The sequence below is a fragment of the Giraffa tippelskirchi genome, chromosome 1 (assembly GCF_054371585.1).
Source record: "Giraffa tippelskirchi isolate mGirTip1 chromosome 1, T2T-mGirTip1v1.2.pri, whole genome shotgun sequence".
NCBI classification, from domain to species: Eukaryota; Metazoa; Chordata; class Mammalia; order Artiodactyla; family Giraffidae; genus Giraffa; species Giraffa tippelskirchi.
In genome coordinates this window covers 223484932-223511263 of record NC_137275.1, presented here as the reverse complement: position 1 = coordinate 223511263, position 26332 = coordinate 223484932, and the positions used below count along the sequence as shown (strand labels likewise).

General features: G+C 48.4%; 2 long non-coding RNA genes across 2 annotated transcripts; one reads left to right on the top strand and one right to left on the bottom strand.

Moving 5' to 3' along the window:
* Positions 1–5940: 5940 nt before the first annotated feature.
* LOC145540998 (uncharacterized) lies at positions 5941–11880 on the bottom strand. The gene is made up of 2 exons (XR_014078702.1): positions 11798–11880; positions 5941–6418 (listed from the first exon to the last, which is right to left on the bottom strand). It is a non-coding gene; the product is annotated as an uncharacterized LOC145540998 (long non-coding RNA).
* A 111-nt stretch (positions 11881–11991) lies between these two features.
* Positions 11992–23572, top strand: LOC145540996 (uncharacterized). Its single transcript, XR_014078698.1, has 4 exons — positions 11992–12031; positions 12557–12759; positions 15300–15530; positions 23123–23572. It is a non-coding gene; the product is annotated as an uncharacterized LOC145540996 (long non-coding RNA).
* Positions 23573–26332: the final 2760 nt, after the last annotated feature.

Sequence of the window (26332 nt, the reverse complement as noted above, 5' to 3'; positions counted from 1 at the left end):
TCGCCTTTAGGATGGGCTGGTTGGATTTCCTTGCAGTCCAAGGGACTCTCAAGGGTCTTCTTCAACACCACAGTTCAAAAGCGTCAATTCTTTGGTGCTCAGCTTTCTTTATAGTCCAACTCTCATATCCATACATGACTACTGGAAAAACCATAGCCTTGACTAGATGGACCTTAGTTGACAAAGTAATGTCTCTGCTTTTTAATATGCTGTCTAGGTTGGTCATAACTTTCCTTCCAAGGAGTAAGTGTCTTTTAATTTCATGGCTGCAGTCACCATCTGCAGTGATTTTGGAGCCCCAGGAAATAAAGTCAGCCACTGTTTCCACTGTTTCTCCATCTATTTGCCATGAAATGATGGGACCAGATGCCATGATCTTAGTTTTCTGAATGTACTACAGTCCTAATGCCCAGTGTTATGGTTTTAGGGTGTGATTAGGACTCCACCCTCATGTATGGGATTACTGCCCTTTCAAAAGGGACCCCACATAACTCCCAGCTCTTTCTATGGCATGGGAATGCAATCAGAAGTCTTTGACCTGGAAGAGAGTCCTCACCTGACCATGCTGGCACCTTGATCTGAGACTTCCAGCCTCTAGCACCCTGAGGAATATATTTCTTTTGTTTAAAAGCCATCTGCTCTGTGGTAGCTTGTATGGCAGCCAGAATGAACTAAGCCATTTTCTTTCACCCTATCACCTTGGTGGGATACTCCTTGAAATGGGGTCAAACATGTTCACCTGTTGGAAAGCCCCTAGAGGCAGGTTCTAGGCTCTGTTTGGGTTTGTCCTGCCTACTCTTTGTATCAATGACTCAATGAGGTCATTGTTGGTATTAAGGCGGGGGTCCTGAGACCTGAAAGTGGGGAAACAAGCTGTTGGATCATAGCCAGAGTGGAATTATGGGTTTGACTGTTTAAATATGAAATTACTTTCACTGTAAAATGCCAAGGATGGGGAGACTGTGAGTTTGAGATAAGTCAATAGAGTGATGAGGATGGTTTTGTCAATGGATGGCCATTGGGTGGTGTGGACTAGTGGAGCCAGAGGGATCCACTGGGGCAGCCCTGATCCAGACCTTTGAATCTCAAATTTGTTACTCTAGAAAATTTTACTAAAAAAATAAAAATCTTGACCAAGACTGAGCCTCTGAGAAATTTGTTAGTGACCCCCGAGTGTGCTGCTAGTCAGCTATGTGTCTGCTTCACTCCTTTGGACCTTGGCTTCTCCAGCTGTGAAGTAAGAGCCCTTTCAGTGATGAAGGCCCTGGATCCATCTGAGCAGGACTCCTACCTTGTCTGCCTTCTGTCCTCCATGCCTAGTTCAAATGTCATTGTCTCCTGGTGGCTTCCCTTTACGTTTTCCCTCCTCCCCGGGCACAGCTGGTCGTCCTCTGTGATCCATTCATTATCTGTCTATCCGTCGATCCCTTTACTTTCTGCTACTTTGCATCATACACATTTATCTTCAAGCTTATACTCTAAATGCATGGACTTATTTATCTCTGCAACCCCAATGCCTGGAAAATAATAGGTGTTGAACAAAGCTTTCTAGCTAGGATAGGATTCAGTTTGAAATTTGTTATTTAGTATCATTTAACCGTACACATTTCAGCTAAGCATCACACTACCTGGTCAAATCTCCTTTCATCAGCAGCAAAACTGAGACCGGCAGGGAAATCGAGAGCCCCACAAAGCACAGTTGAAGCAGAGATTAGGACTCATGTGTCCTGATTTAGGATCCAAATTCTTTCTTCTTCTACCAAGTGGCCCTTTGTCTCTGTCTTCGTTCAAGTGACTTGCTGTTGTACCGAGAGGTCCTGAAGCTCGATGTCTTCACACAATAGAGGTTTTATTTTTTTTAATTCTATTTATTTATTTGTGGCTGCCCGCGGGCTTTCTCTCTTTGTGGCAAACGGGGGCTCCTCGTCACTGAGGTGCTTCTCTTGTTGCCGAGCACGGGCTCCAGAGCAGGGGCCCAGCAGTTGCGGTGCTCTGGTCGAGTTGCCCTGTGGCGTGTGGAATCTTCCTGGACCAGGGATAGAACCCGTGTCCCCTGCACTGGCAGGCAGACTCTCAACCATTGGACCACCAGGGAAGTCCCAACAGTGGTTTTAGGTTGTGTTCACATAAAGTCCTCTGCTATGGGATTGACAGGGACTCTGCCATCTTCAACATGTGACCTCCAAGGTCACCTTGGGCATCAGTGTCCAGCCGGCAGCTGGAGAAAGAGAGGGAACAGAGCCTGCATGGGGCTTTTTATGGGCCGGGCCTAGCAGGGACACACTCTGCTTTGGCCCGTGTTCTATTGGCTTAAACACAGCCTGGGAGCCAGCTAGTAGCGAGGAGGCAAGCAGAGGCTGATCTAATAGACAGCTGCCAGTCTCTGCCATGCCAGCCAAGTTCCCAGCATGGGTTTCGATGTCTAGCATGACATGTTAACGTCCTATGTACCTACCTAAAGTCCTCCCATAGGCTCTGAGTGAGCTAAAAGTGTATCGAGTAGTGTCGATACTATTATTATTTTTGTTATTTACACTGGTAAGAGAGGGGAAGTGGCAGACAGGAGCCAACTTGAACGACTTTGCAGTGTTTAACTCAAAACACGTTTTGCCAGGCAATTTCCCCTTAATCTTGAAACCTATGCGTATTTCAAGGGAAATTTAATCCTTGTGTTTCTGATTCATTTGCACTTAACTCATCAGAATGTTGCTTTGTAAGGCGTGTTTGATGTACAAGAAGGCTCATAAGCCCTTTCATAAGCCTTTCAAACGCCTTTTCTCTTTGAAGCAGAAGTTTGCGTTTTTCCAGCGCTAAACAGAACTAAAACCAAAAAAGGCTTCAGTTGCCTTTCCACCCCAGAGGCCACAGATCAGGGTGGTTTGTATAGGTCGGATGTGGACTCCGGTGAAATGCCCGTGGGGAATGAAGTCACGGCTGTTTCTGCTCTTTCGCCTCTAGGCCTTGGCTGCTCCAAAGCCTGAGCTTTCTTCCTCATTGCTTACTTACAGCCAGTACCTCCCCCTCCTTCAAAACTCAGGTTTTAGTGCCCCTCAAGACCTGTTAGAAAGAACTCAGCACTCCTTCCTTTGTGTCTCTTTATACCCTACCGTAAGAGCAGCAATAATAATAGTCAACCCGAATCGAGCGCTTCTTAAGTGCCAGGCATTCTGCTAAGTGTCTTCCTTTTGTTAACAGATTTCATCCTCCCAATAGCCCCATAGTGGAGGAGGAAATGGCATCCCACTCCAGGATTCTTGCCTGGAAAATCCCATGGACAGAGGAGCCTGGAGGGCTACAGTTCAAAGGGTTGCAAAGAGTCGGACACGACTGAGCATGAGAACAGAACAGCCCCATGAAGCAGGTATCACGCTCAGCCTCCTTTTACAGATGAGGGAACTGGAGGCCAGAGTGGGGAGGTTACTTGCCCAAGGCCCCCCAGTGGGAAGGCTAGCATGGCGTCCAGAGCTGGGCTGGGCATTTAACCAGGGCACGCCGGGAGGCACTGGTTTCTCTGGCCCTGAGAAGGTCTTCCATCACACTGAGCGGCTGGACAGTGTGGTGTTGACAGGCCAATGCCGAGTCTGCCTGTCACTTTATTTGGTGGGATCCTGGAGGAGATATTGAACAACGCCTTGTTTTTTTCATCTGTCAAATGAAGATGCTGAGAGCACCTGTCTCGTACACGTTGTGAGGACCACATGAGCCCATACACGCCAAGCTCTTTAAATGCAGCCTGCCTCCATGAAACGTGCTATGTGTTAGATGTTATAACCGAAGGAAGAAAATGAGGTGTGGACGGTGAGCATTTCTCGGTTTTGCAGGGACAGTGTAAACCTCGTCAGCAGGGATGTGCTGTCCAGAAAGGGGAGGACGCTGTCCTGTTCTCTTATGCAGTCACTCCCTACCGGGAGAGATGCACACAGTGTGGCATCCTATGGTTTTCACTTCCAATATTTTATTATTATCTTCATTGTTGACCATTAGAAACTTTAGAGAAAAGTGAGGAAGGAAAAAAGATTATCCTAATTGTCCAACTGCCCCTTGATAGTTTGGGTGTATTTCATTCTCTGTAGTCTTTCACAGGCATATTCTTACCACAGATGATTACTGGAATTTCTTGGCCCCTGAGAGTGGATACATTTGGCTCAAATCCTTATTCCATACTTTGTAGAAGCCCCAATATCTCGATATTTCTGCAGATACCACAGGATAATACTTTTTATCACTATCTCTGACTTAGATTTCTTGTCTCTCCCAAATTCTTGTTCTTGAGTTTGCTTTTGGTCCTTCATCTTTGGAAGAAGTCATCCCATCATGCAGAGAGAGAATGGTTCTTCTTGGTTGTCCCGGTCAATGCAAATATGAGTCTGGCTGTGGCCCGGCGTATAGAGGAACCTCCACTGGAGGACGGAGGGTTATAGGGAGGAGGAATTGCATTGAACTGCTTTTAGCAAATAACCCAAGCAAATAGCCGGAAAGTCACTCCAAATCCACGTATTCTTTTTTTTTTTTTTAATTGAAGTATAGTTCATTTTCAATGTTGTATTACTTTCAGGTGTACAGCAAAGTGATTCAGATATATATGCATATATGCAGTTATGGGGCTCCTCTGATGGCTCAGGCAGTAAAGAATCTGCCTGCAATGCAAGAGACCCAGGTTCGATCCCTAGGTCTGGAAGATCCCCTGGAGAAAGGAATGGCTACCCCCTTCAGTATTCTTACCTGGAGAATTCTATGGACAGAGGAGCCTGGCAGGCTACAGTCCATGGGCTTCAAAGAGTAGGACATGACTGAGGGACTAACGTGAATATAATATGTATTTAACTGTATATTCAGTTATATATATATTTATATGCTGTGCTGTGCTGAGTCACTCGGTCATGTCCAACTATTTTCGACCCCATGGACTATAGCCTGCCAGGCTCCTTTGTCCATGGGGATTTTCTAGGTAAGAATACTGGAGTGGGTTGCCATGCCCTCTTCCAGGGGATCTTCCCAATCCAGGGATCGAATCCAGGCCTCCCTCATTGCAGGCGGATTCTTTATTGTCTGTGCCACCAGGGAAGCCCATGAATAATGGAGTGGGTAGCCTATGCCTTCTTCAGGGGATCTTCCCAACCCAGGAATCGAACCGGGGTCTCCCATATTGCAGGTGGATTCTTTATTGTCTAAACCACCAGGAAAGCCCACAAACACTGGAATGGGTAGCCTATTCCTTCTCCAGGGGATCTTCCTGATCCAGGAATCAAATCAGAGTCTTCTGCCTTGCAGGCAGATTCTTTGCTAGCTGAGCTACCAGGGGAGCCCCATATATATATATACATAATATATATATATATATATATATATATATTTAGTTACATATAAAAGAATCTTTTTCAGATTCATTTCTATTATAGGTTAATACAAGATATCAAATATAGTTCCCTGTGTTATATAGTAGATCCTTGTTGATTATCTACTCTATATATAGTAATCTGTATATGTTAATCCCAACCTCCTAATTTATCTCCACCACTCTGGCTATCCCCTTTGTCAACTGTAAGTTTGTTTTCCATGTCTGTGAGTCTATTTCTGGTTTGTTGAGAAGTTCACTTGTATATATATATATATATTTTTTAGATTTCCCATATAATTGACACAGCATTTGTCTTTCTCTGTCTGACTCACTTCGCTTAGTGTGGTAATCTCTAGGTCCATCTGTGTTGCTCAAGTGGCATAGTTTACTCTTTTCCTCTCCAGATCCACTTGTTCTTACTCAGTCCTTGTAGCAGCACCATCACAAAGCATTCTCACTGGCCTGGTCAGTGGTGCCCAGAGACCTACCCCGCTCCGGTCTCCTCCACAAGCTCACACTCAATCTCCTCCTCTCTGAATGCTCCCCACTGCAGTTAATTTCTTCATTCTCCAAGTCGCTTGGGCCACAAGCCTCAGGGTTAAGGTTAACTCCTCTGGGCTTTATTTTAAAATAGAATGTGAGTCTGATCACATTTCACTACCTCATTCTGCCACCCTAGTCAAAGCCATGCGCCACCTGGATCATCTTAAAGCTGGCCTCTCCACTTCCACCCTTACTCTTCTATAAGATGTTTTCCACGCAGCAGCCAGCACGAGCTCCTTCCCCTTAAATCCTGCCTGTGGTTTCTCATCAGACTCAGGATAAAATCCCCAGTCCTACTGATGGCCTCCAAGACCTTCATGATCTGGTGTCTTGCTTGCCCTCTGATCTCGTCACCTGCTGCTCCAGGAGCAAAGAAAAGATTTGTGGTCCCTTCCTCTTGGCCTTTGCACTTGCTGTTCCCTCTCTGCCCAGACACTTTCCCAAGACAGCTTCACGGTCCTCACCACATCCAAATATACTGAGTGTGCCAAGTCCAGTCCAAGACCAGGGGCCGTTGATCCTGAGCTCATCCCATGCCTGGAGAAAGAGGTGACATTAATTTCTAACAGTCAAGAAAATCAAATATAATGAAGTGGCTGCTCTGATGAGACTTCTTTAATGAAAAGCTACAGATCCTATGTGGCTACACTTTGAAACCAGACAAGAAGCAGTTGCTAAGCCCTTTCCATACAGGCATGTCAAGATGGGAACCATAGTTATGGCAGAATGTTGGGAAGCTGGTCATTGTTTCCCCCCAAATCAAGGGGACCCATTTTCTCCATTCAACTGTCAAGGCTTTACCTAATTACTTCTTACAGTTCGGTTCAGTTCGGTCTCTCTGTCGTGTCCGACTCTTTGCGACCCCATGGACTCTTTGCGACCCCATGGACTGCAGCTTTTCCCTTTCATGCACTGGAGAAGGAAATGGCAACCCACTCCAGTATTCTTGCCTGGAGAATCTCAGGGATGGCAGTGCCTGGTGGGCTGCCGTCTATGGGGTCGCACAGAGTCGGACACGACTGAAGCGACTTAGCAGCAGCAGCAGCAGCAGGACTGCAGCACTCCAGGCTGCAGGAAAAACCACAGCTTTGACTAGATGGACCTTTGTTGGCAAAGTAATGTCTCTGCTTTTTAATATGCAATTCATCTAAAAATACTTTTTGAGGTGGAGCTAAACTCAGATTCCTGGTGTTAACACAAGTTTGTGTGCCCACGCAGCTTTGACGCCAAACAAACTGAAATATCAGCATTTGGAGCAGAGAAAGGTTTATTGCAGGGCCATGCAAGGAGGCAGGTGGCTCATGCCCTAAAAATCCCAAACTCCCTGAAGGGTTTTGGCACGGCACTTTTAAAAGCCAGGTGAGGAAAGGGGTCGTAGGATCTGTGATCAGCTTGTGTACAATTCTCTGATTGGCTGATGGTGAGGTAACAGGGTGGTGTCACAGGGGTTAACATTATCAGTCCTCAGGCTCCAGGAGGCCTGGGGCTGTATGTGCATGTTGTCAAGTAGTTATCATCTTCCATTTGTTCAAGAACTGGAGGCTTTTTACACCTGCAAAACAACTTGGAAAATATGCATCAAATATTATATTCAGTATCAGTATCGATTCAGTCACTCAGACATGTCTGACTCTTTGAGATCCCATGGACTGCAGCATGCCAGGCCTCCCTGTCCATCACCAACTCCCGGAGTTTACTCAGACTCATGTCCATTGAGTCGGTGATGCCATCCAACCATCTCATCCTCTGTCGTCCCCTTCTCCACTGCCTTCAGTCTTTCCCAGGATCAGGGTCTTTTCCAATGAGTCAGTTCTTCGCATCAGGTGGCCAGAGTGTTATATTATCTAGGTACAAATGCTATATTATCTAGGTACTCCAGAGAGGAGTTAAGCAGAGGATATGAGAGAAGGCCTGTTTCCCTCCACTCCCCGAGGGCCCGTGGGGTTCTGCTCTGACATCCTCGCTGTCCCCATTCTCATCCTAGTTCCAACCTCTTTGGCCACATAGAACAATCCAACTTCCTTTGTCCTGTGATGACCATGAGCAACTTGTGCTCAGTAAGCAAGTCACCTGAGTCTCCTCTTCTCTTGGTTAAGTAATTCCAATTTTTTTCATTCATGTGTCCAAAATATGATTTTTAGGGCAGCTCCCAGAATTGTAGTCTGGGCAATATTCCCTTTTCTTCTGTCCCTCAGGCACCACAAAAAGATGCTCCATAAACTTCAGCAACATTTGGCTTATGCTGGAGATGCTCCCAGTGAAACTCACCTGAAATGAGCAGGTAGGAAGCCGCAGGCATTGCTCCAAGCACTTTGCATGCATTCATCGAGATAAGGACTATTATTATCCCCCAAAAGCAAAGAGGAGACCAAGAGCGGTAGGTTACTCAAGGACACTCAGTCAGCCTCACTCAGTCAGTATGGGAGGCAGGATTCAAACCCAAAGCTATTAATGACATTAAGTAAGTGCCTATTATTTGCCAAGGTCTTTTATGTAGCTTATGGAATCCTTCATTCAACTCTGAGAGATAGACATCATTATGTCTATTCTATGGACAAAGAGATGGCTGTTCCCAGAGTTCTGTCATCTGCTCAAGGTCACCTAGCTTGTGAGTGACTGAGCCTGGCTTTGAACTAGGTCTGTGCTGCCTTCAAATGAAGGCCCTCTGTGCAGTTCAGGGCTGCACTCTGCTGCCAAGATTCAATAGGAGATCATTAAACACATGCCCTCTCCCTGTACCCACACCCAAGCCTCACAGGCGCTGGGAAATAGCTCTCCGTTCATTATGTGCGGCGGGTGAAGTTTATACGTAAGGAACTGTGACACTAATGCCATTGTATTAAAAGTGCGAAGATTCCAATAAGTTTCCGAGCACACGTGTTACAGTAGAGTCGCCTCTCTCTCCCCAAGCGAGTGTAGCGCTCTCCGTTGATTTGCTTCGCCTCACACGCTTATTACAGCGAGATTTCCCCCAGCGTCCCAGCCTCCCATCAGCTCTCATTTAGATTTTCCTCCTAGATGCAGCCATTTAAATGCATATCGGCAGCAATTGAGCCCACCAGATTTCTTTTCCCGATTAGCTGGGAAGATGGTCCTGTTAGTATCTATCTGCGAACTGAGCGGAAAAATCTGGCGGGTTGGGCAGAACTGCTTTGTGACATGACCTGGTTTTGCCTGTGTCGGCAGAGGGATGGATGGCTTGCTGAGAGATCTTAGGGGGTGTGAGAAGGGCGAGGGCTTGTGGAGGGGCACGGGAAGGGGGATGAGGAAGGAGGATGTGGAGAGAGAGATGTGTGTGGGTCTGGGTGCTGGCAGGAAGGGTGGGCGTGTGTATCTATAGCACAGGGCCAATAGAATAGACTGTACATCAAAGGTTTTAGGTGAGGATGGGGAGATGTGCACAAGGTGGATGGAAATTTGTCAGAGGGGTGGGTGAGTAGGTCACTGGGGTCTCTGAGGCAGCTCATGGCTTAGTGTGAGGGCCAAGAGGCTCTGTTCATGGAAACTTAGGTTTAGGAAGGCTCCCCCACCCAGCTGGGGAGTGCTCGCCGGGTGGAGGACATGCCTCCCAGCATGGCAGTCCTCCCAGGCAAGATTTGGGGCAGGGATTGCAGAGAACTGTATACTGGGAGTTCAAGCTTGTCCCCAAGAATGCGGGCTGAGCTGAACTGAGCACGCTCAGTCTCTCTTCCTTGTTCACAAATCAGATAAAATTCTCCCCAAGGCCCCTGGGCAGAGGAAGTAAAGTGATAGAGAGAGTGGGAGTTACTCTAATTGCACTCTCTCTCCTGGGGGGAAACAGAAGGGGCTGGGAAGAAGGGTTCCTGATTGTCATACATGGAGACTGTGAGCTCTACCACTGCTGTCCTCCCAGCGCCCAGCACATCCCCGACCCCCGGGAGGCACTCACTCCTTTGTGGGCGCTGGGAGAGAAGGACAGGGAGAAGGCAGTTCCAGTGTGGGGAGGTGTGGGGATGCATGCAGTCGGCACGGCGTGGGGTATGTCCTGTGCAGGGTGCACAGGCGTTGGGTTCTCCTACGGTTGTGGGAGCCGTGGATGTTGCCAGGTGCTCCCAGAGCTGGGATGCAGAGGCAGAGAGCGGCTGTACGGACAGGTGACTGGCTGATGTGTGGGTCTGACAGTATCCGGAGTCACGTGTGTGTCTGCAGGGGCGGGAGGGAGAGTGGATATTTGGAGAGGCCAAGGGTGTCCATAAGAGCTGTGCCTGCATGAGGAAGGTTGTAAGTGAGAGTGTGTGTGTGTGTGTGTGTGTGTGTGTGTGTGTGTGTTGTGTGTACAAGAGAGAGAGACAGAGAGAGAGACAGGGACAAGGAGAGACGGGGAGAGAAACAGAGAGAGACAGGGAGGAGGGTTGATAGAAAAAGAGGGAGAGAAAGAGAGAGAGACAGAGACACATAGAGAGACAGAGATGGGGAGGGGAGAGAGAAGAGGGAGGGAAAAAGACACACACACACACACACACACACAGAAAGAAACTGCGCTTGTCGGTGTTCCCTGCCCTTTCTGCCTGTCACGCTCTCATTTTCCCTCTTCTCCCTCTGGTCCCATCATACATTTTCTATCCCCCGCTAGGGCATCCTGAGGAATGACAGCACACTCGCCTCAACACACGTCCAGGCAATCACACCCCATGCCCACGCATGATGCTCTTGCATACCCCCCCGCCCCCGCCTGCCGCCCCAAGGAAGACAGAGACACGCACACTCTGGTCCAGCCTCTGTGGGGCAGGTTCTCCAGGGCGGTGGGCAGGCCCTCCTGGGGCCCCTGGAGTTTGCTAAGTGCCTCCAAGTGCCAGGCTGTGTGCAGAGCGCCCTGTACTATCTCAGTTAATCCTGATGAGGTCCTTGCGGTCCCGAGTCTGAGAAGAGAGGGAGGCTCAGAGGCATCACTGATACTCTTGTCTCCTGGGCGTCCCGTGGTTACATCCCTTGGCACCACCCTTCCTTCCCTCCAGGAGCCAGGCCCCTTCCCCTTTCCCTGCCAGCCCTTTGGCCTCAGCTCCACCCTGACCACCCCCCAAGACTTTCCAGGCCTGACAGAGGTTCCTAAGGTCCCAGGCCTGGGATGCTGAAGGCCGTGGGCTGGCTGGGTGGTCTGGCAGGCCACGGGCGGAGTGGAGGAGGCTCAGGCTTTGCGGTCAGGTGAACATGGGCTGGGATCCTGGCTTTAGGACCGAGTGATGTGAGTCCACCGGGCACTCCCATTTTCTAAGGGCCACTTGCCTCCTCTGTGATATGGAGATGCTAAAACCCGCCTCCTGGGGCTGCTGAAGGGTGAGCAGGATGCTGGTCACAGAATGCTTGGCTCAGAGTAAAGGTCTAGAAAAGTCTGTGTCTGTCCAGCACACAGCTTCCTTCTGCCTGAGCACTCTGCCCCCTTATCTCCATGACCCCAGGAAACTTGCTTCTGTGTGGGACATAGTTAAAGGCCAAAGTCTTGATGGTCAGAAAGGGTAGCCAAAGAAATCCATCCATCTCTCTCTCCTGTAGGACTTCCCTGGTGGCTCAGACGGTAAAGCGTCAGCCTACAATGTGAAGATCCTCTGGAGAAGGCAATGGCACCCCACTCCAGTACGCTTGCCTGGAAAATCCCATGGACGGAGGAGCCTAGTGGGCTACAGTCCATGGAGTCACAAAGAGTCGGACACGACTGACCGACTAAACTTTCACTAAACTCTCTCCTGTCTCACTTTCCTTCGAAGCTGGTTGACTTGTTTTTTTCTTTTATCTTTTATTTTATTTTTTTGTTTTTTAATTGCTAATAGCCCCTTGCCTCCCCAAGGCTGTTTTTCTCTTACCTCTTGTGTCTTATAAGGACCTTACCCTGTAGGTACCATCATTTATTCCTGTATTACAGAGGAGGAAACCAAGGCTCAGGGAAGGCAAGTAACTCACCCAGGGTCACACAGCTAATCAAGTGCTGGGACTGGAATTGAAGCTGGGGTCTCTCTGAACCTAAGCTCAGGCCCTTTCCGTCTACCAGGATGCTTGCCTCAGATGACAGTCCCCATTGTGAAGGGCGGAGCAGTGGGGGAGGAGGTCACAAAGATGCCCCCTCCCTCCCAGAGGGCCCAGCCCTCCTCTGGCCTAAGGTGAAACTTCTTGGAGAGGCCTGGAGGTTAATCCAAGGTGCTTCCTCCATTCCTCTTTGGTCACACTGTCGGCATAATCAGCCCATTAGCAAGCCACCCCGAGCACAGAGACACCTTTCCTGACAAGCTGTCAGGGGTGGGGGGTGGCCCAGAGGAGTCTGGGGAGGCTAGAGTGTGGCAGGGGCAGGGTGGGCTGAAGGCCTGGATCCATCTGTAATGCCAGCTCCATGTCTTCCGTCAGCTTCATCTCTGCTAAACATTCAGCACAGCTTTTTTTCCCCCCCTTTCCTTCCTTTTTAAATAACGGAGCATGACAAGGAGAGATGGACGAAGGTCACAGTGAGGTCCCTGGTGTGGGGTCAGCCGCACCAGCACTGCCTGCAGCCTGACCACTTCAGAGTTGAGCCGCGTGGCCCCGAGCAAGCCCTTAACCTTCCTGGGCTTCAGAGTCCCTGTTTGCAAGGCGGGGATTATAAGCCGCACCTTCTGGGCTAGTGTGAAAGCAGCATGTTGGTGTGGGAAGGCTGGGGAGCAGAGTGCCCGAGCGCCTGTCTGTTTCCAGAGCTCAGCCCTGTGGCTTTGTGGCTAAGTGACCCAGGGCAAGTTGCTGCTTCCTACGGGGCCTCAGCGTAAAACAAGGAGAGAGGATTCTTCCTCGGGAAGTGGAGGCAAGGATCAAACAAACTAACACGGGTCAGCCTTCAGCATCTGCCTGACACTTGATGACCAAGCAAGCTCCCTGTCAGCTGAAAAAGAATGCACAGTGTAAGAGCTGTAAGTTAAGTTTTATTTGGGGCAAAGTGGGGACTATATTGCCTGGGAGAGAGCATTTCAGATACCTCTGAGAAAATGCTCCCGAGGGGTGTGGGGAAGGTCAGTATATATGTGATTTTCGTGAAGGGTGAGTACATGCAATCAAGCACATATTTCTGCAGAAAGTTTCGCTAGTCACGAGGAATATCATCATCACCATGAAGGATTTTAGTGCTTTTCTAGATACAAGGTGATACAGGCATTGGGCTCATAAAACCTTCTCCTGAAAATATGTAACTATCTGAAGGCCTGTTCTACCAGTGTTTCCCAGAGCATAGAGTGCCTCATTCCTGATCTCTACCCTGAACTCCTTTCAGAAGGTGTTCAAGGTCAGCCACTACAGCAGCTCAGACTTTGATCCTTATAGAGGTAGATGGCCTGTGCCCATGGCAAGTGCCAGTTTGTAAGGGCTTCCCAGGTGGTGCAGTGGTAAAGAACCTGCCTGCCAATGCAGGAGACGTAAGAGATGCAGTTTCGATCCCTAGGTCAGGAAGATCGTGACGGGAGGAGGGCATGGCAAGCCACTGCAATACTCTTGCCTGGAGCATCCCATGGAGTGAGAGGCCTGGTGGGCACAGTCCATAGGGTCACAAAGGGTTGGACATGACTGAAGTGTACTTAGCAGGCATGCATCCCCCCAAACAAACAAACAAATGACCCACAAATCCAGACAAACCTATGGTTTTCCCTCCTTCCAGAAAGCCTGTGTTGCATCCATGATGACTCAGCCTCTGAAAGTTCCCTGGAATTCCTCCAGGTCAGACACTCAGGGTGGCAGGATGAGATTCAACCTGGGTGGTCACACTCCAAGTTGCCTTCTTTCTCTTCCTCTACTTACACCACAGAGGCAGCTGGGATTCACCCAAAGGAGAGGCCTCAGACACGAAGAGGAGTCACTGCTTATCCAGCTTGGACAGGGGGCTGTGGGGAGAGGCCATTCCAAGGTGGGGTGTGTTTACCCTCAGAAGAATTAAAGCAGAGGGTGGATTCCCCCCAGTGCTTTCAGGGTGATTTTGAGGGAATCAGGAAATCAAATGATACAAAAGTCACTATTTACTGGTAGTTAATATGCTACCAGGGGAGCAGTTTGGGGAACCTGAGGCATGGGGAAGGCAAGGCTTGGGGCTAGGACCCTTGACCTCTTAGCTCTTTATTCAGCTGCTGGACAGGCTGCTGGCATGGCTTGGACTCTTGGTTCCCATCTGCACACCGTCTTGGATGTGATGTGATGACAAAAGCCCCTGGGTGTGTGTTGGGTATCTTCCCCACCGTGGCTGCCCCGTCTGACCTCAGAGGGCAGGAACTGGGGCAGAGAAGACATCCACGTGCCCAGAGGTGCTCCTGGAGTGAGCCCTCTGCCTAGTGATTTCCTTCGACAAACACTCTCTCAAGGATGCCCAGCAGCTGCCAAGCGTAGAATCCCTCTAAGACGCTCAGGAGACCTGCGGCACTTTGCTGATCCTTGTTTCCAGCTTTCTCTGCAGAAAGCCACGTCAGAAGAGAGAGCCCTAAGCTGCCCAGGGTGGGGAAGGGCATGTCTCCCTTTAAAGACAGTAGAGATGCTCGGTTAAGCAGGCGTCTGCCCCGCCCACGCCTTCTCTCTTTCTAGTCCCCTTGCCCTGGGGCCTGGGTCTCTCCTCTCTGGATTCCCAGCAAGTGAGAGGAAGGCTTGGAGATTGTCGTGTGCATCTCCCTTGCTTGGGGTCTGTCCTAGTCAGTGGAGGAAGTCTTTGGTAAGACCAGGGAAGCTCATTTCACCGAGGCAGGTACATGGCTACGGGCAAAGGCCATTGGGAGTCAACGGCGGGGCCAAATACTCATCACTGTCCTTCCCTGGCCATCTGCTGTCCCTCCTCCCCTTCCTCCTCTTCCTCCTCCCCTCCTCCCCCTTCCCCAGCCTTCTCCTCCCCTCACCCCTCTTTCCCCTCTTGCCCCTCCTCCTTCCTTTCCCCTCCATCCTCTCCCCACCCCCCATCACTATGGTCCAGTGACAACAGCAGTCAACAGCAGACAAGCAAGCCTTTAGTGAGAACCTGCTCTGTCTGATATTGCACTAAATTCTTCTTATTGTTCATTTTAACTCCCATAATGACCCAACAGGGAGATTTTATTTCTCCCATTACAGAGATGGGTAAAGTGAGATTTAGTAAGGTTAAGAAACTTGTCCAAAGATCACATAGCTAGCAAACCCAGGTCAGTCTGGCCAGGGTTTTAACCACTGTATTATTCTTCCAGGGACTCTGATCGGGGAAGAATTTGACAAGTTCTGTTACATCTCCAAGCCTCAGTTTCCTCATCTGTAAATGAGGTTTTTAATGATATATCATCCCAGCTCGCCTCAGAGAATTTTGGGGAGGGTCTAGTAAGAGTGCTTAGTTGCTGAGGAGTGTCCTACTCTTTGCAACCCTATGGACTGTAGCCCACCAGGCTTCTATGTCCACGGGATTCCCCAGGCAATAATACTAGAGCGGGTTGCCATTTTCCTCCTCCAGGGGATCTTCCTGACCCAGGGATAGAACCTGCGTCTCCCGTGTCTCCTGCATGTCTCCTGCATGTCTCCTGCACTGAGCCATTAGGGAAAAGAGGAGGAGAAAGTATTTTGTAAACTGTAAAATGCAGTGGATTTGATGGTTTGCTGAGAATGGGCACACAGCAAGGTTCCTCTTGGGTGTTCCTCTCTGTAAGTCAACTGCCTAGCTCGGCACCTGGCATATATATGGCAGGTAAGTGAAAAGTACTTAAATAGTAAGCTAATCATTATCAGTTGGTATTCACATTCCTCTCCCCAGCAATATTTTAAAGAATTTTAAAAGATGATTTTATTTATTTATTTTTGGCTGAGCTGGGTATTTGTTGCTGTGTGGGCTTTTTCTCCAGCTGCGGTGAGTGGGGGCGCGGGCTGCTCACTGCAGGGGCTTCTCTTGTCGCTGAGCCCAGGCCCCAGGGCACACGGGCTCCAGTAGTTGTGGCTCCTGGTCTCCAGAGCACAGGCTCAACAGCTGCTGTACTCAGGCTTAGCTGCTCCTCACTATGCGGACTCTTCCTGGATCGGGGATTGAACCTGTGTCTCTTGCATTGGCACGTGGACTCTTTACCACTGAGCCACCAGGGAAGCCCTCCCCAGCAATCTTATTCTCTAAAAACATGGAGTTCTGGTCTATGGAAGGGAACAGCGCTTGGTCAAGCTGATGGGACATGTAGGGCCTTCTGGTACCTAGAACTTTGCATCTCTGTCCTGCTGCCTGTGGAAGGACCGGGGTCTGGACAGGGTGTGGCTCTGTCCTCTCAGCCTCCCAGGCTCAGCATCCCCTGAAGGTTATCAGTGTAGGTTTAGAAAAAAAAAAAAAGGCCTGGAGCTGCGGGTGAAGGAGGCCGGCAGGCTGTCCCTTCAAAGCTTTGCCTTCTTCCTTTTTTATTTTTTAATTTCATTTTTTTCTTTATCCAAAGGCTGCAGAGCTGAAATAATTTATTTTGGATTTGAATAGGATGTGATAAGCCGAAGAAGGGGCAGCCAGGGTGGACATGGTGGAAGCATTAGGTTTTAAATTAGTCATCTGACGCTGGTTCGGGGACCAGAGTGAGGGCTCTGGCTGACAAAGAGGCGCCTGAGTCCCCTTGACTGACGGCAGCCATGGATTTGGCACTGCTGCAGTGGATTTGGGGCTGGACCTCCTGGGGCCACCTTCCTGGTTCTGCGTTAATGACTGTCACAGCCCTCCTTGTCCACCTCCCTGCTTCCACTCAAAAGCCTTGTGACCTTGGCAAGGCACCTCATCTCTCGGAGCCTCGGTTTTCTCATACATGAAATGGGGATGAGAGTCATTCCTCCTAACACAGATATGGACAGACTTTTTCTGTAAAAGGGCCAGAGGGTGAATATTTTAGGATTTGTGGGCGCATCTTTGGGGCAACCATTTGGCTCTGCTATTGTAGTGAGAGTCACGATGGAGAAAACATAAACGCCCAGAGGGTGGAGGTGACTGTATTTTAAACCTGTAATTTACAAAAACAGGCAGCAGGGGGCATTTGGCCCACAGGCGGTGGGAGGTTGGCAGACTCCTCTTCTGACTAGGGAGCTCCATGGAGTACCTGTGTGTAGCGCCCAGGTCATCCCATGACCTAGGCCTGCCAGACTGAATTTTCCTCTTAATAGCTGCCTCCTCGCATCAATCTCCAGGGACGGAGCGTTCCAAATTCCAACTCTGATCACGTCACTATATCTGCTTAAAGAGCCCAGTGGCTCCCTGCTGAGCTCGGGATGAAGCCCAAATGCCTTTTCTTGACACTCAAGGCCCTTCAAAGTCATCTGCCATTTCCACAGTCCTAATCATTTTATCCCCCGGACTAACCAGATCCTGGGCCCCCTCGGGGGATAAGCTGGAAGCTCTCAGCTCCTGCTCCTTTGCTGCTCTGGGACTTCCTCTCTGCACTTGGTGAATTTCCCCCATCTTTCAAAGCCTACTCAAATGGGCCCTTATCTATCCGGTCTCCTCTGAGCCCCCGGCAACATCAGCTACCACCTCTGCAAATGACAGGGGACCCTGGAGGAGGACTGCATTTTACTCATCCTAGGTGGGCTGAAGACAGGTGGGATCAGGAATTAAGCAGCTGTCCTGGAGACAGATGGAGAAAGGAGAGAGTAGAGAGGCTGTTACCATCCACCCTCCACTTTCTGGGAGGTCCTTTTGCCTTTGCCTTGCAGAGAGTCAGATTTGTTGCCTTAAAAGACTACATATATACATATATATATATTTTTAATGTTCACCTAGGTTCCTAGGTAGCACAGTTAGTAAAGAATCTGCCTGCCAATGAAAGAGATGTGAGTTTGATCCCTGGGTCAGGAAGATCCCCTTGAGTAGGAAATGGCAACCCATTCTAGTATTCTTGCCTGGAAAACTCCACGGACAGAGGAGCCTGGCAGGCTACAGTCCAGGGGTCACAAAGAGTCCAACACGATGGAGCATGCAGTTTATGGTGGGGGTGGGGGGTGTGACAGACAGGGAAGAGACTTCGCTGGCATAGATTTCAACCTTATTATTACTTATGATCTACAGAGTTCGGTGATATCTGGGGCAAATTGCTTTATCCTCACAAATATACTCTTTTTTTGTTGTTTATTTGTTTGTTTTGGACTCACCAAATGGCATATGGGATCTTAGTTCACCAACCAGGGATTGAACCCACATCCCTTGCATTGGAAGTGTACAGTCTTAACCACAAAACTGCTAGGGAAGTCCCCCACAAATCTATTTTCTTAGCCCTAAAGGAGACAAGTGTCTCTTTCACAGAATGGTGAGGGGAACAGAAATAATCATTAGAATAATAGTGGCAAACATTTATCATGAGACTGGGCTTCCCTGGTGGCTCAGCTGGTGAAGAATGTGCCTACAATGCAGGAGACCCAGGGTCAATCCCTGGGTCAAGAAGATCCTCTGGAGGAGGAAATAGTTATCCACTTCAGTATTCTTGCCTGGAGAATCCTATGGACAGAAGAGCCTGGAGGGCTACAGTTCATAGGGTTGCAAAGAGTCGGACATGACTGAGCATCTAACGCATTTTATCATGAGCCAGGAACTGTTCTCAGCACTTGACAAGTATTAGCTCATTGACTCTTCACAATGATCTTTGGCCGTGTTTTGTTTATCCCCACCTTCTGGTGTGAAAACAGGAGCAGAGGCATCTCCTACAAGTAATCTGCATGGATGAACTGGCTCCAGAATCTGGACTCTGTCCATCCGCTCAGTGAACGGGATGGGGGTACATGTGCAGTGCTCAGCACGTAGTAGGGCCTCAAGAAATGTCACCGGCTTCCTGCTCTTTGCAAAGATGTGTAGGCCAGATGTGAGGGGTGGGTTTGCCCGACTGGGGACAAGGCTGGTCTGTAAATTTTCTCTCCCTTTCCCATCTTCTTGCTGGGGAGGAGGAACATCTGGGTGTGCTATGCATGCAGTGGGGGGCAGGGGTGGGGAGGAGGCCGGGGGGTGGTGTACAGCGCTCTGATCGATCTCACCTGCACCCATTAACCAGATGGGATGTGGAAATGAGTCTCAGAGTGCAGTAGGGACAATGTGGGAAGGAAATAAGCACCTGGAGAGAAAGAAATCTATTTTCTCTTTAGAGCCCATTAAGTTTAAGGGAATTCGTGAACTTACTGCAAACCTAATTAAGCCCAAATAGGGATGCCTAAGTGAAGGCAGCAAGTGCAGTGAGGCCTTTGTGGCGAGGAAGGCGGCCTCTGGAACAGAGTGAGGGCTCATAGGAAGGTGGGGTCAAGGGTAGACTTCTGGGTCTTGACCAACTGGGTCCCATCTTTAATATCCTCATTGATTCCGGAAGGTAGTGGAAAGTACACGGGGTTTTGTGTCTGACAGACCAGAGTCTGAATCCTGGCTCTTCCATATCCAGGCCTTGATTTTGCATCTGTAAAATTCAGATGAGATAATAGTGTTGGACATATGACCCTGTGCCTAGCACAGTCTGGATGCTCAGGAAACAGCTGCAGTCATGGTAATGGGGGCATCCTCTGGTTGAGATGGAAGAGGAAGAGCTCCTTCCCCTATTTGCACGACCTACTTAGCTTTCCCTCTGCCTCTTCTCTCTACTCTCATGCAGAATGATTGCATTAAGGACCTCTATTCTCATCCTTTCCCTGTGCTCTGTAATTCTGCAGGGTCCTCCCTTCAGGATGTGAGGGTCCTCCCTCAGCTGTGACCTCTGATGGCCAACTTCTGATGTCAGTGCAGATGACACAATCCAAGTTTTAGAAAAATCTTGTACATTGAGCCTTGCTTCCCTTCTCTTCCTCTGTGATATTCTAGAGACCATCCCCAGACAATCCCACTGTAGGATAAGAAGCATGCGGTGAAGAACCAAGTTATCCCAATTGTCCCAGTTGAGGCCATGCTGGACTATCTAACTTCCAGCTGACAGTGAGCTATATGAAAGTGCTAGCTGAGGTCAACAGAACCACCTGGTTGAGCACAGACTTGTGATCAAAAGTCCATGGCTATTGTTTGTTTGAAGCTGATAAGTTTGGGGATTGCTTGTTACACAGCATAAATTGTGACATAAATAGCTGATATACCACCCATAAAGTTTCAGCCATCTTTCAAAGCTCTGTTCAGATTCCCAGGAAATATTCTCAAGATTACCATGTGGAAGTGATCTTCCTCCTTAGGGAGTCTAGTTTGCAGCTTCAGGCTGCAGACTCTGCTAGATCTCTGAGCTCTCTAAGGCTCAGAGCAGCCCTGACTGCCTTCTCCTCTCACTGCCCAGCACAGACCTGAGCCAGGGTAGGCCCCAAGAGAATGTTAGGTGATGAATGAGCATGTCCCACAAGAGTGAGTCACTTCACACCAAGGTTCTCTTCCCCACCCCTCTCTCAACAAAGTTGCAGGGAAGGGTGGAGTCTGGGTCTTGTTTCCTCTTGCATCCCCCAAAGTGGCCACCAGGAGCCATCCCGCTGACCCCCAGGGGGCTGAGTTCTCTTTTGTATCTTCTAATGTGGGATGTTTATATTACTCCATGTGGCAATAACGCCAGCAGGGACAATGAAATGATTACCATATTTCATTTCAGGTCAAACGCTTCCCATGGGTAATCTCAGTGAATGGCCATAACCCTCTATGAAGGAGGGACCACCATCACCCCCACTTCATACATGAGGGAATGGAGACTCAGACAAGTAGACGAATTTGCCCAAAGAAACCAGCTGAGTCAGTAGCAGAGTCACTGTTTGAACTGGACCACGGATGGAGTCCATGGTCATCAGTATTATCCTTGCCCTCTTGTCCTGTCGAGCAATGCAGTGCCGATGTGGATTGGGTGGATTGGAATGGAGACAGATTTTGCCTCCATCAAGGAAAGCAATCAAATGGATTGATTCAGTCCACAGGGTGGAACCGTGCTCTCCCTGCCCCGGTTACTGCTAGCTTAGAACAGGGACTCGCAGAAGTCTGAAGGGCAAAACTGACACCAGGCATTGGGCTCTTGTTGGCTCCAAGCCCTAGGAAGAGGTGGGGAGATGGTGAGGGTCTATAGCTTGGTCTGGGTATTGGGCAGAGCAAAGGGCCACACGCCACTCGCTCACAGAGAAGCGCAGGGCGGCATTCTCATACCCTCTGGGCCCAAGTGGGGTGTTGAGGCAGCCAGGGTCCCCTAAGTTTCTGGGAGGCTGCTCTACAGACCCAAGTTTCACTTTAGGCTGACCTTAGCATTGAGGAAGGCATAGAAGGCCCCTTCTGGTCTCATGTCCAGTTTGCCTACTCCCATCCCTCTTTATCCCCCGGAGAAGGGGAAGGCTACCCACTCCAGTATTCTGGCCTGGAGAATTTCATGGACTGTATAGTCCATGGGGTCGCAAAGAGTCAGACACAACTGAGCGACTTTCACGTCCCTTTTTATGAACAATGAAGCTGATAAATTACCCCCAGCTGACTAACCTGTTTCATAATTTATTCAGAATTGGAGGAGTGAAGGGTATGCTTATTTATCACCCTCAGGGACCTAAAGAAAGAACTTCAGAGGAAAAAAGTAGTGAGCTTACAGTCATTAAAAATGTACAAGTAGACTCATTCTATATTGGCTATTTTTTGCAAGAAGGATTAGATGGGTTTGGGTTTCCCTAAAATGATAAAATTCTATGATTTTTCTTTGAGACCACCCATAGGAAAACTTTAGATAGTACACAATATTAAAACTGGCACAATTGCAGGAGCAGTTTTGGCCACAGGATGATTTTCATGGTTATATATACACTTCAGCCCATGTATTATAATAAATAGCACATCAACATTTTTTTTTTATCTTCTGGTTCCGGCAGGACCATTATCAAGAGAAGAAAGGCTCTAATGACAATTCCCCGAATCTCTCTCAAAAGGCCTTTCATGTCTGGTCTCAAAGCAGACAGGGAGGAGGCAGGTCTGACTGGGCATCTTCCTGCGGCCATCCTCCTGGGTACCGTCCATGGGCTTTGCTCTGTTTGGTCCAAGCCTGGAAAGATGCCTTTGCTGCCACGGGCATTGTCCAGGGGAACTTCGCAGGGGGAGATTTCATGGAGATAAAAGATAAGCAAAAGAGAGATGTGTGTGAAATCATGATAATGTGGATCCCTGAGTATCAGTGAGAAAAAGAAAAACCCAGGTCACCCATGTTCCTTGTGGGCAGATAAGGAAGGTATAGCACAACATCCAGAAAAGAGCAAAGTAATGTGCTATGAGCCCCTCCTGGGTGCACTGCCCTTTAAATACATGTTCATAGTCATCCTTGCAGCAACCCTGGGAGGTAGGATGCTGATCCCATTTTACAGATGGGCTAGTTAAGTCTCACAAAAGATGAAGTGACTTGCCACAACTTACACAATAACGGCATGTCTGAGTTCAACTTTGAACACAAGCTTATGAAGGGACAGCGTATTAAAAAGCAGAGACATTACTTTGCCTTCAAAGGTCCATCTAGTCAAAGCTTTTGTTTTTCCAGTAGTCATGTATGGACGTGAGAGGTGGATCATAAAGAAGGCTGAGCGCCAAAGAACTGATGCTTTTGAATTGTGGTGTTGGAGAAGACTCTTGAGAATCCCATGGACAGCAAGGAAATCAAACCAGTCCATCCTAAAGGAAATCAGTCCTGAATATTCATTGGAAGGACTGATGCTGAAGCTGAAGCTTCAGTACTTTGGCCTCCTGATGTGAAGAACTGACTCATGTGGAAAGACCCTGATGCTGGGAAAGATTGAAGGCAGGAGGAGAAGTGGGCAACAGAGGATGAGATGGTTGGATGGCATCACGGACTCAATGGACATGAGTTTGAGCAAGCTCCAGGAGATGGTGAAGGACAGGGAAGCCTGGCGTGCTGCAGTCCATGGGGTCGCAAACAGTTGGAGTTGACTGAGAGACTGCACTGAACTGATGAGGAGCTGAAACCAGTTCTTTTTAAATTTAATCAGTCCTGATGGGGTGGGGGAGATGAATTCAAAGAAAATGTGCTTTTCCTACTGTGGTAGGCTGAATTATGCCCAAAGATGTCTGTGTCCTAATCCCCAGGACCTATGAATCTTACCTTACAGAGTAAAAGAGAGTTTGCAGATGGAATCAATGTTAAAGATTTTGAGTTGGAGCCATTATCTGGTTGTTGTTGATGTTCAGTCACTAAGTTGTGTCTGACTCTTTGTGACCCCATGGATTGCAGCATGCCAGGCTTTCCTGTCCTTCACTATCTCCCAGAGTTTATTCAGATTCATGTCCATTGAGTCGGTGATGCTATCTAACCATCTTATCCTCTGCCTCCTCCTTCTCCTCCTGCCTTCAATCTTTCCCAGCATCAGAATCTTTTTCATTGAGGTGGCTCTTCACATCAGGTGGCTAAAGTATTGGAGCTTCAGCTTCAACATCAGTCCTTCCAATGAATATTCAGGACTGATTTCCTTTAGGATGGACTGGCTTGATATCCTTGCTGTCCAATGGGCTCGCAAGCATCTTCTCCAGCACCATAATTTGAAAGCATCAATTCTTCAGCTTATAAGAGGAAGTCAAAAACGTCAAAGCCTCGAGAAAGTGATGCAGTGGTGGAAGCTAGAACTTGAGCAACGTGGCCAGAAGTCAAGGAGGGATGTGACCTCTAGAAGCTGGGAGGAGGCAGGAAAAATTCTCTCCTGGAACCTCCAGAAGAAACCAGCTTTGCAGGCACCTTGATGTTATCCCTTGAGACTATTTTTGGACTTCTGACCTCCAGAACTATAAGAAAATAAATGTGTATTGCTTTAAGCCACCAAGTGTGTGTTTATTTCTGATGGAAGCCATGGGAAGTTAGTATGCAAACCATCTTTGATAAAAGATATGACTCGACAATCACACTGTTGATGACTTTACCCAGGTCATAAGTCTCTTTTGGCCTGTTTAGGTCTGGGAAATTAATTAAGTCAACTTTGGTGAAGCACAACTTTGGTTTAGCATATTCTTGAGAAGTGGGGATGACTAGGTAACTCTGAAATAACTGCTTTGATTTTGAAGGCCAAGGATAATGTAATGCCAACTATGGTCCACAGACTGGTGCTGATCCGTGAGCTGTTGGGAAGAAAGAATTTATGCTGCCCTACCCACCAACTGGCTCTACCTCCAAGGAAGAAGAGCAATAAGCAAATGGGCAGGAGTAAGTGTTTAAAACATTTTGCAGCTATTTGGTATTGCTGAGGTACCCAAGCATGTGATTGGAAGGCTTCCATTGTTGAATAGGGCACAGACAAGTTTGGGTGTAGTTGGAGGCAGGTGTTGAGTCGAAGGTTAGATGGTGAATTGCTGGTGAGCCAGCATCCCTGGAAAATGAACTATAAAACTGGTCTTCTTGTAGATGTGGTACATGCATGCTAAGTCATTTCAGTCATGTCCAACTCTTTGGGACGCTATGGACGGTAGCCTGCCAGGCTCCTCTGTCCATGGGATTCTCCGGGCAAGAATACTGGAGTGGGTTGCACGCCCTCCTCCAGGGTATCTTTCTAACCCAGGGCTCAAACCCGCGGCTTCTGCATTACAGGTGGATTCTTTACCTTTGAGCCTCCTATAGATGTGATACATGTACACAATGGAATACTACTCAACCTTAAAAAGAATGAAACAGTGTCATTTGCCACAACATAAATGCAACTAGGTATTATCATACTTAGTGAAGTAAGTCAGAAAGAGACAGACACATACCATATGATATCACTTGCATGTGGAATCTGAAATATGACACAAATGAATTTATCTACAAAACAAAAACAGACTCATAGACATAGAGAACAGTCTTATGATTGTCTAGGAAGGAAGGGGGAGGAAGAGGGATGGAGTGAGTGGGAGTTTGGAATTAGCAGATGCAGGCTATTACAGATAGAATGGACCAGCAACAAGGTCCTAATGTATGGCACAGAGGATTATATCCAGTCTCCTGGGATAAACCATAATGGAAAAGAACATAAAAAAGTACGCATGTATACATATAACTGAGTCACTTTGCTGGAGAGCAGAAATTAGCACACCACTGTAAATCAACTATACTTCAATTAAAAAAAATAAGGATGCTGATATTTTAAAAACAGCAACAACAACAACAACCAAACCGATCTTCACGTATGGCTGTGAGAATGAGGAAAGCAGTTTCTGACGTTTAGACCTTGGGTCTCCTTGGCGCTGGCCTGACACTCCCGGTGGGCTGTGTGTCCTCCTGTCGGACATAAACACCCTCACAGAACTTCGGAGTCAGACAAGATCACTCCACGACTCTAACAAGGAGAGACAAAGAACGAGGCCACTTCATCACGCCCTGTGCGCACAGACAAAAACGAGGTCACCGTGCAATCACAGGGGGCCAGACGACCTGCTCTTCCAGCTCGTATGTGCGACTGCTCCTCTTTCCCTGTTTAAGGGTTAGCTCTTCTCTATTTTTCCTTCCTTTTACATAGGATTCATTAAGGTCCCCAGTTAGAGGATTACCCCCACTTTCTGAGCATCCATCCAATGAGCTGCCCTTCTTTTGAAGCCTCCCCAGATCACTTAAAAGAAGCTTCAATCCTACCCTAAGTCATCCTCACAGCCATCCATGGAGGCTCCTCGTGGTTCCCCTATGGGCTGTGCGCTTCCTTGTTGTGAGTGAAGAAATCAGCTTTGAAGGCAGAAGACACAACTGGCTACTGCTGCGTTCCTGGTGACCATTTGGATCGCTGACATTGACACATGAAGCAACCTAAGCCATCAAAGTTCAGCTAGAAACGATGTCCAGATAGCCTGACATCGCCTTCCCACGGGTTCCTGTTGGTCCTGACCTTGGGCCTTACCAAAAACATTTTGTTCTTTAGGCCACAGCAACCCTTCAGAGATTGGAAGGCAGTCAAATTGTCTCCCACCGCTTGGATCTTCTTTGCTTAAACTTCCTGGGTTCTGTCTTCCATCAGCTCATCAGGTGCCTTTATTCCTCTCATTTCCCCGAGTCTGCAGAAACCTGAGGTCTGGCAGGCTCCTTCGTGTTTTTTCAAAGGGATTCAGGTATTTCCCTTTGCCCTGCTTCTGCAAACAAGCTTTGCTGAAGATGTCAGTCCCCTGAAACATGAAAGCATGTCCTTTGTCTGCATCCATGAAGAACCACGAGGCAGAGGTTCCTGTCTCTAAACCTCACCAGTGGCTCTGCGGTCCTGAGATGCTGCGCACATCCTCAGGATGTGGGCTGCCATTGATCCTTTCCCAAAGTCTGGCAGTTCTGTTCGGCTATTAAAAAGAGCTTGCCACGTTGATGAATTATTTAAACCTCAGCAGCACTCAATTTATGCAAATCCGATTATCTGTTTAAGGGCAGGTTTGCTTGGAACAGCTTGTAGTTGTGATACTTATTATTATTATTATTTTTGGCTGAAAAACTGGCAAATTCAGTTGAAAGCGGAGTTTAATTTCACCCAAGGACTGCTCAGCCCAGAGCTACCTCCTGATGGGGGTGGGGGGGTGGGGAGGGTGGTGTGGGGAGGTGCCCTTGGTTTCCCATGGGACTGGTTTCTGCTTTGCTG